Source organism: Vitis vinifera, chromosome 19 (assembly GCF_030704535.1).
Source record: "Vitis vinifera cultivar Pinot Noir 40024 chromosome 19, ASM3070453v1".
Taxonomy (NCBI): Eukaryota; Viridiplantae; Streptophyta; class Magnoliopsida; order Vitales; family Vitaceae; genus Vitis; species Vitis vinifera.
Genome location: NC_081823.1, coordinates 13,349,557 through 13,359,743, shown reverse-complemented (window position 1 = coordinate 13,359,743; position 10,187 = coordinate 13,349,557). Strand labels below are relative to the sequence as shown.

General features: G+C 42.0%; 1 pseudogene; it reads right to left on the bottom strand.

Moving 5' to 3' along the window:
* Positions 1-4,821: 4,821 nt before the first annotated feature.
* On the bottom strand, positions 4,822-9,840 carry LOC132253448 (uncharacterized; annotated as a pseudogene).
* Between the last annotated feature and the right edge of the window lie 347 nt (positions 9,841-10,187).

Genomic DNA, 10,187 nt, shown 5'->3' with positions numbered 1-10,187 from the left:
AAAATAGAAAATAGTAGAGAGAAAATAAACAAAAGAGATCTCTGTATAACAAAGTTACATAAGTTGGTCTCCTGGAGAAAGCTCCCCGAAAGATCCATTTTCAGTGATTACAAGAGAATTTATATAGGAAGGTAATTTTACCCTTCCTTGGATACTTCCTAGCTAAGGAATTACATGAGTGGTTGAATACAAGGAGAAAATGGAAATTTAGACACAAAAATATCAGAAGAAAAAGAGTCGGCAAAAATATCCAATTTTAGCACGCTGAGTCCAATTTCGCACTTTGGTTTGAGGTGTGCGAAATTTTCGCACAGTGGACTGAGGATTTCGCACCTTGATTTCCATCGTGCGAAATTTTCGCTCAGCCTGATACAGTTGTCTTCCGAAGGCCATATCTTTCTCAATTCAGCTCCAAATCATACATGGTTTGAACCGTTGGATTTTTGACTTTCTGAGCTTTGAAATGGTATATAGAATGTAAAAAATGGACTTCGGGAAGTGCTCCAAAAGTGCAATGAAAGACTGCAGCTGTGTCCCCTATTTTCATCCCCTGTTTTCCTCTTCTCCATTGTTTCTTCCTTGTATACTTTGAACCACTAAGGCAAAGGATTATGAGGCTCCATAGCTTGATTTCTTCATAAATTTAAGCTTTCAAAAGCTTTGCCCTGAACTATAAATAGCTCTCCCTCATTCTTAAATTGCTTTGGTGAGCATAAAGCTATCAAAAAGCACCAAAACTTAACACAATTGTTAGAAACGATTGCAAGGGCTCCTAACATGCTAATTGGGTTAAAAGGTAATAATTACTACTCAATGGTGTTTAAAAGAGCTAATTACAAGCTACAAAATAACATGTTTTGAGTAGTAATCACTCCCCCCAACCGACATATTGCTAGTCCCTTAGCAATTAAAGAGAGAAAAACTAAGCAAACGTAATAATATACATAAAAGAAGTCATGCAATTCATTCAAAAAAATAATTGAGTGGCATGACTGATATCCAAACACATCTCTCCTGGTGAACTAAAGATATGAAGATTCAAAATGCAATAGGAGTTGTCAAAGCTTAAACTTAAACAAAAAGTACAAAGAGTGGAGATTATGCAATTAAGTATCAAAGGAATCTCTACTCTCAAGGTTTCAAATCAAACTCTTCCATAATAAGCTAAGTGTTAATGAAATTAGCTTCCGGATATAGTATATACAACTATCCTCACCCTCCAACCTAAGCTTTTCTCGAATATTGGCAAAATTAATCAACTCTTAATAGGTTAAGAACGCACCTTCTTATTCACAATTCTTTTTACTCACTAAACTTAACCAATTCACCTATGTAGCAAGCAGAGGATCGATGACTCCCAACCAATCAAGGTTTAGGGCATCGGGTTTTAAAGGCTTTTGCCACCCCTTCGGATCATACTTAGGTTTCAAGGAAAGAATAGAGGCTTATTCTCTTTTTTTTTTTTTTTTCAAAGACTCATTGGTCTTTATGAGGTGTCCCAACATTATTAAAGAGAGGTTAAGTAATCAACCAAGTCAAAATTTTCCTAAGCTTAGAAAGTGAGAAAGTTTTACATCTTATATCCGGGATCTAATGTGCACAGTGTGTAAAGCTCGAAATGGAAGAAGAAAGTTCAAAATCAAAGAGGCTTCAATAGATTATCAACTTTGAAAGCATAAAACAAACTCTAAGACTTAAATAATTAAGTTAAAACTCGACTTATCCTATTTTATTTTTGAGAAATTATCTTTAACAACCAAAGAGAATGATTCAAAAAACTTTTAGCAATTTTAAATTTTAAGGAAAAATCAACTAAAATACCAAAATGACTTAATATTAACAACAAAACTTCCTTTCTCAACTCTCCCCCCAACCAAGTTGAACATTGTCCTCAATGTTTCAAAAGCGATTAAAAATAAAGGGAGGAAATGGTACCTCCTGAGCGAGACAAAGTCTGAGTGTAAAGGAGGTATGGAATACCTTAAACCATATGTTCCAAAGACAAAAGAGTAATGAGAAAAGGGAATATAATAAAAAAGGATATATATATATGTATATATTACTTGGAAAAGAAATATACAATGCAAAAGATGGGATTTACAAGTCTAATATATAAAGTAAAACATAAAAAGATCAGATATGAGTGGGGTCATGTGATGGCTCTGCTCTGATCTCCTCATCTGGTATAGGCTGCTCAGCTGGCAAGCTCTCCTCATCTGGCACTAGTGGCTCGGATGGTGCAAACCTATCATGCCTAAGAGGAGTCTGCATACTCAGATGCTGCTGAATCTGATGAAGGATCGTGGTATGCTGGGTCTGAGTAGCAATGATCTGATCCTGGTGTGCACGAATAGTGGCCATCTGGTGGATAATAGAATCCTGAGCAGTGCTCAGTGTCTGCAATGAACGCACTAAGCCTCTGAATTCCGCAAGAGAAACGGTGACAGTGGGCTCAGATGAAAGAGGAGGTGCTGGGGTAGCTGGTACGACTGGTGGAGCAGCCTGAGTGATAGGGGAGGTAGAATGTATAGCCTCGGGCATGTGCACTGAGGTGGGTGCTGCAGGGGTCGGAGGTGTGGTCTCTGTGAGAATCTCATCCTGCTGGGCCTGAGGTAGCTGGTCATCTCGGGGTAGCTCTGGAGGTGCAGGCACAACTGGTGCTCCCTCGGGTGCAAAGTAGGCTACTAAGTGATGCCATTTGTCGAGAGAGAAATCCTCTCTGCAATGGCGGCGCCTCTCAAGACGGGGCTGTTCAGGATAGCCCAGATGCTCTAAAATCTGGCAAAGGAGCCTCGAAAATAGTAATGGAATGCCATCTGCCCTCTGAAGCTTCTTCTGATGGACTTTCTCTTCAAAATGAAGAAGAGAAGTCATAATCAAATGATGAGGGCCGAAGAAATAGCCCTCAGAAATCCTAAATAATGCCTCAAGTATAGCTCCTCTCCTCTGAACATTATGCTGAAGGGGGAATAGGTTGGCACGCAGGAGCACATCAATGAGGAGCATCCCAGATGGAAGCTCTCTCCTGGTCAATACCGAGGCTGTAGAAGTCCCCCTGGACAAAATGCAGACCATGTCGCTCTGAGAGAATGAGGACCACTCCCTGAAATCTGCCTGAAACACGGGCTCATAAGGTATACGGAGGGCCTCAGCAATGTGGCGAGCTCCAATGGCACCCTGGCGTCCGTCTATGGTAAATTGGATGAGAGTAGGATTGCGGAGGCCTCGAGTAGTCATAGATTGATAAAAATCTAGAACTACTCTGGGATAGTAGAATTGCCTAGGAGTGAGAAGACCCTCCATGTGATACCTCTGCAGCAGTCGGAATGAATCTCGGAGCTCTGGCTGCTGTCTGAGGGCCTCTATATCAAAGTAGGTCTCAAAGTGGAAGGATCGATCTCTGCAATCCAAGTTGCCCTCTATCGGTGGTCCAGCTATCATGGGACGCCTGATAACGGTCTCGAGAGGAATATCCGCAGGAATCCGGGAGTCCTCTGTAGGTGGCTCTAGCTGAGGTGCGTGGGATGGCTCTCCAGGACCCGAGAACTTGGTTCTCTTCGCTGGTGGCTGAGAAACAGGGCTCGTGGCCTGATCGACTGGTGGCACAGGGTCCGTGGGTGGCCTCCTGGTGAGGTATCGACGCTGAGAAGGAGCTTCCCCCTCAGATGGGGGAATGGTTGGGGCCTGAACAGGTGGCGAAGCTGCGGCTCCCATGGCGGCTCGATGTGGTCGAGGTGTCGGTGAGGATGGGGAGGCGGAATGGCCTCCTCTGGTCTTCGCCATGGACGAAATGGAGGTAGATGACTGTTCGGGATTCCAGAGATTTCACAGCTGGTGCGCGGGGTGTCCTTTGGGCTTCTGGACCTCAAGGGTTTATATAGGAATGAGGTTTAAGGGGTTTCTGATGTTTTAAAATTTTCCAAGGCAACCGAAAAGTCGTTTTTGGACGTTAGGCACAATTTCGGGAGTAAAATTTTAATTTAAAAGTCCGTTTTAAATTTTTAGAACTTAAAATTTTACCGTGCGAAATTTTCGCACCTTGGTCTGCAAATTTCGCACCTTGGAATTGGGTGTGCGAAAATGGCACCCCTTCAATTGAAGATTTCGCACCTTGGAATTGGGTGTGCGAAATTTTCGCACACTGTTTCGCACAGTGCGAAAATTAGCTTGAGGTGTGCGAAATTGGCACACGTGTGCCAGGAGAGGATTTCGCACAGTGCGAAAATTTTCGCACCTTACACAGTGGTGTGCGAAATTGGATTTTAGGAAATTCGCACCTTGAAAACGGATTTCGCACCTTGAGATAGATTTCGCACCTTGAAATTGGGGTGTGCGAAAATTGCTTCCTTTGGCCCAAGGATTTCGCACCTTGGTTTTGGGGTGTGCGAAATTTTCGCACCTTGAAATCAGGTGTGCGAAATTTTGGCACCTTGAAATCAGGTGCTCTGCTTCCTTGGTTTTACTCCCCTGTTCTGCTTTTGAAGAGCTCTCCTCACCTTTCATGATTTTTTTCTGAAATTTATCATCAAAATTGACTTGAATTAAGACAAAATAAACTAAGATTGAGGAAAAATTATAATAAAAAGAAATAAAATTAATGATATAACTATAAAACTATAACAAAAAATTCATGGACTTATTTAGCCCATGATACCCTGCTTTCCCTCAGAGTTGTGGTGGTTCAAGGAGGTTGATCTCCTCCTTGTCTGTACTGTAAGGCTCTATAAATGGCTTGAGACGATGGCCATTGACTTTGAAGGTTTAATTGCCTGTGGGATTGAATATTTCCACCACTCCATTGGGATGCACTTCATGAATTATGAAAGGACCCGTCCACCTGGATTTCAATTTTCCTGGAAAGAGATGAAGTTTAGAGTCATAAAGCAAAACTTTTTGTCCTTTGGTAAAATTTTTCTGATTTACCAACTGATCATGCCATTTTTTCAATCTTGCTTTGGCAATTTTTGAATTGAGGTATGCATCATTCCTCATTTCTTCCAATTCATTCAAATCCAAACATCTCTTTAACCCGGCTCTTGTCAAATCCATGTTGAGCTTTTTGATTGCCCACCATGCTTTATACTCAATCTCTACTGGAAGATGACATGCTTTGCCATAGACAAGGCGATAGGGAGATATTCCTAGAATGGTCTTGTAAGCGGTCCTATAAGCCCATAAGGAATCCAGGAGCTTGATAGACCAATCCTTCCTATTCACATTGACCACCTTCATCAATATATTCTTGATCTCACGGTTGGCCAACTCAACTTGGCCACTTGTTTGAGGGTGATAAGGTGTAGCTACCTTATGCTTAACCCCATACTTGGCTAGAAGAGTCTCAAAAGGTTTATTGCAAAAGTGGGTTCCCCCGTCACTTATAATGGCCTTTGGCACTCCAAATCTTGCAAAGATGTTGTCCTTGAGGAATTTAAGTACCACCTTATGATCATTGCTCCTACATGGGATTGCCTCTACCCACTTAGAGACATAATCCACTCCTACCAAGATGTAGGAATGTCCAAATGACATTGGTAATGGTCCCATAAAGTCTATACCCCAGACATCAAAGATATCCACTATTAAGATGGGGTTCAAGGGCATCATATTTCGGCGTGTTAGCTTACCAAGCCTTTGACACCGATCACATGCCTTACACATAGAATGGGCATCCTTGAAAAGAGAGGGCCACCAGAAGCCTGATTGGATCATTTTCATAGCTGTTTTCTGGGAGGCAAAATGACCTCCACATGCATTATCATGGCAATGGGAAAGAATTCCCGATTGCTCTTGCTCAGGAACACATTTCCTTATAATTTGATCTGCACAATATTTGAAAAGAAAAGGTTCCTCCCAGTAATAGGCATGGATCTTAGCCAAGAAATGCCTCTTGTCTTGAGCACTCCACTCACTTGGTACTTCTCCAGTAACCAAAAAGTTTGCAATGTGAGAATACCATGGAGCTACATCTACTGACATGAGAGACTCCTCAGGGAAGTCATCATTGATAGGTAGACCATGTGAGTCATGTGCTATCACAAGTCTGGACAAGTGGTCAGCTACCACATTTTCTACCCCCTTTTTATCCCTGATTTGGAGATTGAATTCTTGGAGCAAAAGAATCCATCTTATCAATCTTGCCTTGGCATCCTGCTTGGTTAGCAAGTACTTCAAAGCAGAATGGTCAGTGAACACCACTATAGAGGACCCTACCAAATAAGCACGAAACTTATCCAAGGAAAAAACTACAGCCAACAACTCCTTCTCAGTAGTTGTGTAGTTCTTTTGAGCCTCATTCAAAGTTCTGCTTGCATAATAGACCACATAGGGCTTTCCATCTTCTCTTTGGCCTAAAACAGCCCCCATAGCAAGATCACTTGAATCACACATTACCTCAAAAGGTAATTTCCAATTTGGGGCTCTCACTATTGGTGCAGTTGTGAGGAATTGCTTCAGTTCCTCAAAACTTCTCTGACACTTCTCATCCCACACAAACTTGGCATCCTTTACCAAAAGCTCACACAGAGGTTTTGAGATTTTTGAGAAATCCTTAATGAACCTCCTATAGAAACTTGCATGTCCAAGGAATTGCCTAATTCCTTTAACATTTGTGGGAGGTGGCAACTTAACAATAAGCTCTACCTTTGCCTTATCTACCTCAATGCCATTTTTGGAGATGATATGTCCTAAGACAACTCCTTTTTGCACCATAAAATGGCACTTCTCCCAATTTAGCACTAGGTCTTTCTCAATACATCTATGGAGAACAGCTTCTAAATGCATCAAACACTCCTCATAAGAACTTCCATATACAGTGATGTCATCCATGAAAACTTCCATGATGCGTTCTACCATATCACTGAAGATGCTTAGCATGCATCTTTGGAAAGTTGCAGGAGCATTACATAGACCAAAGGGCATTCTCCTATATGCAAAAGTACCAAAGGGACAAGTGAAGGTCGTCTTTTCTTGATCTTCCAAATCAATTTCTATTTGGAAGTACCCTGAATAACCATCTAGAAAACAATAGAAAGGATGTCCTGAGACTCTCTCAAGGACTTGGTCCATGAAAGGCAATGGAAAATGGTCCTTCCTAGTCACTGAATTCAACCTTCTATAGTCTATACACACCCTCCATCCTGAGGTAGGACGTGTAGAGACTTCCTCCCCTTTCTCATTCTGGATCACAGTGATTCCAGATTTCTTTGGGACTACTTGGGTGGGACTCACCCACAAGCTGTCTGAAATGGGATATATGATCCCAGCTTGAAGTAGCTTCAAAACTTCACTCCTCACCACCTCTTGCATGTGAGGATTCAGTCTCCTTTGGGGTTGCCTCACTGGTTTTGCATCATCCTCCATATAAATATGATGGGTGCACACCAAAGGGCTAATCCCTTTCAGATCAGAAATTTGCCATCCAATGGCTTTCTTACATTTTCTGAGGACTCCTAAAAGACTATCCTCTTTATCACTAGTGAGGGTTGAGGAAACTACCATTGGACATTTCTCATCATCCTCCAAGTATGCATACTTCAACTCTAGAGGAAGTGGTTTTAAAATAAGCTTTGGAGGGTTCTCCACAGCAACTCCTTGTGAGTCTTCCTGGTTGAACAGTGGTAAGATCTCTTCCCGTCTCCTCCAAGGAGACATAATGGCTAGCACATCAGAGGGTTCAGGGAACCCATCTTCAAGGACTTCCAGGTTTTCATTCAAGCTCTCCTCTAAACTCTTGTCACAGTGCTCTTCAACCAAAGTGTTGATCAAGCACACCTCCTCAAATTCTTCCTCCTCTTTAGGGTAAAGATGCCTCTTACATAAGTGGAATATGTTTAATTCCAATGTCATGTTTCCAAATGTGAGCTGCATCACCCCATTCCTACAATTAACAATAGCATTGGAGGTAGCAAGGAAAGGTCTCCCTAGGATGATTGGTACATAATTTTCTTCCTTGACAGAGGAATCAGTATCAAGCACCACAAAATCCACAGGATAGTAGAATTTGTCCACTTGAACTAGAACATCCTCTATCACTCCCCTTGGGATTTTGACAGACCTATCAGCTAAAGAGAGGGTCATGGTTGTGGGATTTAATCCTCCTAGTCCCAATTGCTTATACACAGAGTATGGGAGCAAATTCACACTTGCTCCCAAATCTAATAAAGCTTTTTCCACATGTGTCCCTCCAATGTTGACTGATATGGTGGGACATCCCGGATCTTTATACTTAACTGGGGACTTACTCTGGATGATAGCACTCACTTACTCAGTGAGGAATGCATTCTTTGTCACCTGTAAACCTCTCTTGATTGTGCACAAGTCCTTTAGAAACTTTGCATATGTGGGGACTTGCTTGATCATATCAAGTAAAGGTATATTCACCTTCACTTGCCTCAGAACCTCAAGAATTTCTGATGAATTCTTGATTTCTTTCTTTCCATGTAAAGCTTGAGGAAAAGGGGGAGGCATATGTTTCTTCATCATATCCTCCTTAATCACTATCCTTGGTTCTTCTTCAATGCTTGATTTGGATGCACTTTTGTTCCCACTCTGCTCTTCTTGGTTTTTGCCCTCTTTAATCAAGGGTCCCTTTGATCTGAATTCTTCATCAGGCCCCAAGTTAGGCAAGGGTTGATCAACCTCCTTTCCACTCCTCAAGGTTATCACAGCTTTGACCTCCCTCAACTTTGAAGAATCCCCCTCTTGGGTTTCAACTTCATGAACACCCTTAGGATTTTGGCTTGGTTGAGAGGGGAATTTTCCTTTCTCATTCACTGTGTTGAGGTTGGTAAGTCTAGAGATGGAGTACTGAATATTATCTATCTTATGATATAGATCATTTTGCATCCCATCCATTCTCTTATTTAGAGAACTCTCAACATTCTCAATCTTTTGGTGCAATTGGGAGTTGATTGCCCTTTGTTCACCCACAAAGTCATTCATGACTTTACTTAGGTTTGCAATGGCTTGCTCCACTGAAGATGGTTGTTGAGGTGCTTGGATTTGGCCTTGTGGTTGGTATGGAGGTGGTCTTGGTTTCCAAGAGAAATTTGGATGGTTTCTCCAGCTTGAATTATAGGTGTTACCATAGGATGCATTGGTGTTAGGCCTAAATTGCCCCACAACATTGGCTTGATCACCTAACATTTCTCTCACGGCTGGCATGGTTGGGCACTCATCTACCACATGATCACATGATTGGCAAATGGTGCATGGCATGGCATGGGCTTGAGTCTCGGAAATAGCTTGGACTTCATGCATCTTTTTCAACTCAAGTTCTTCCAACCTCCTTGCTATTGTTGCCACCTTAGCTTTCATGTCCACGTCTTCACTCAACATGTACATTCCAGCCTTTGGATTTTGGGTTTGTTGAGAGGGAAACTTTCCTTTCTCTCTTGAGTTGGGCTCATCCCAACCTCTTGACACCTCAGCCACATAACTTAAAAAGTCCATGGCTTCATCAGGATTCTTACTCATAAAATCTCCCCCACACATGGTCTCAAGAATTTGCTTCATGGAAGAAGACATTCCATCATAAAAATAGCTCACTAAGAGCCATGTATCAAAACCATGATGAGGACAAGCATTGATGGCTTCCATATACCTTTCCCAACACTCATGGAACTTCTCATTTTCTTTTGCAGAAAAGTTTGAGATTTGTCTCTTCAACCCATTAGTCCTATGGGTGGGGAAATATTTCTTCAAAAATTCAGCTTGAAGATCAACCCAATTCCTTATGCTCCTTGGCCTTAAAGAATTAAGCCATATTTTTGCCTTATCCTTCAAAGTAAAAGGGAATAGCTTGAGTCTCATCAAGTCTATTGAAGCTCCTCCCTCTCTAAAGGTATTACACACCTCCTCAAACTCCTTGATGTGAGAATATGGATTCTCACTCTCCATTCCATGGAAAGTTGGTAGGAGGGGTACAATGTGGGGTCTTATAACCAACTGCTCAAGAGGGGGCAGGATGCATGAGGGTGCACTCATCCTTGGGGGATGCATTCTATCCCTCATGGATAGGTATGCATTGGGATTACCCCCTTGACCTTGTTGAGAATTCTGATCCTCTGGTGGAGGGTCCATGATATTTACACAGATATCTAACTCTGTGTCTTGAGGATTCTCAATCCTTACTAATCTTCCCTCTTGGTCCCTAATCCAATAGGGCATGCACAAGTTACTACTTACCT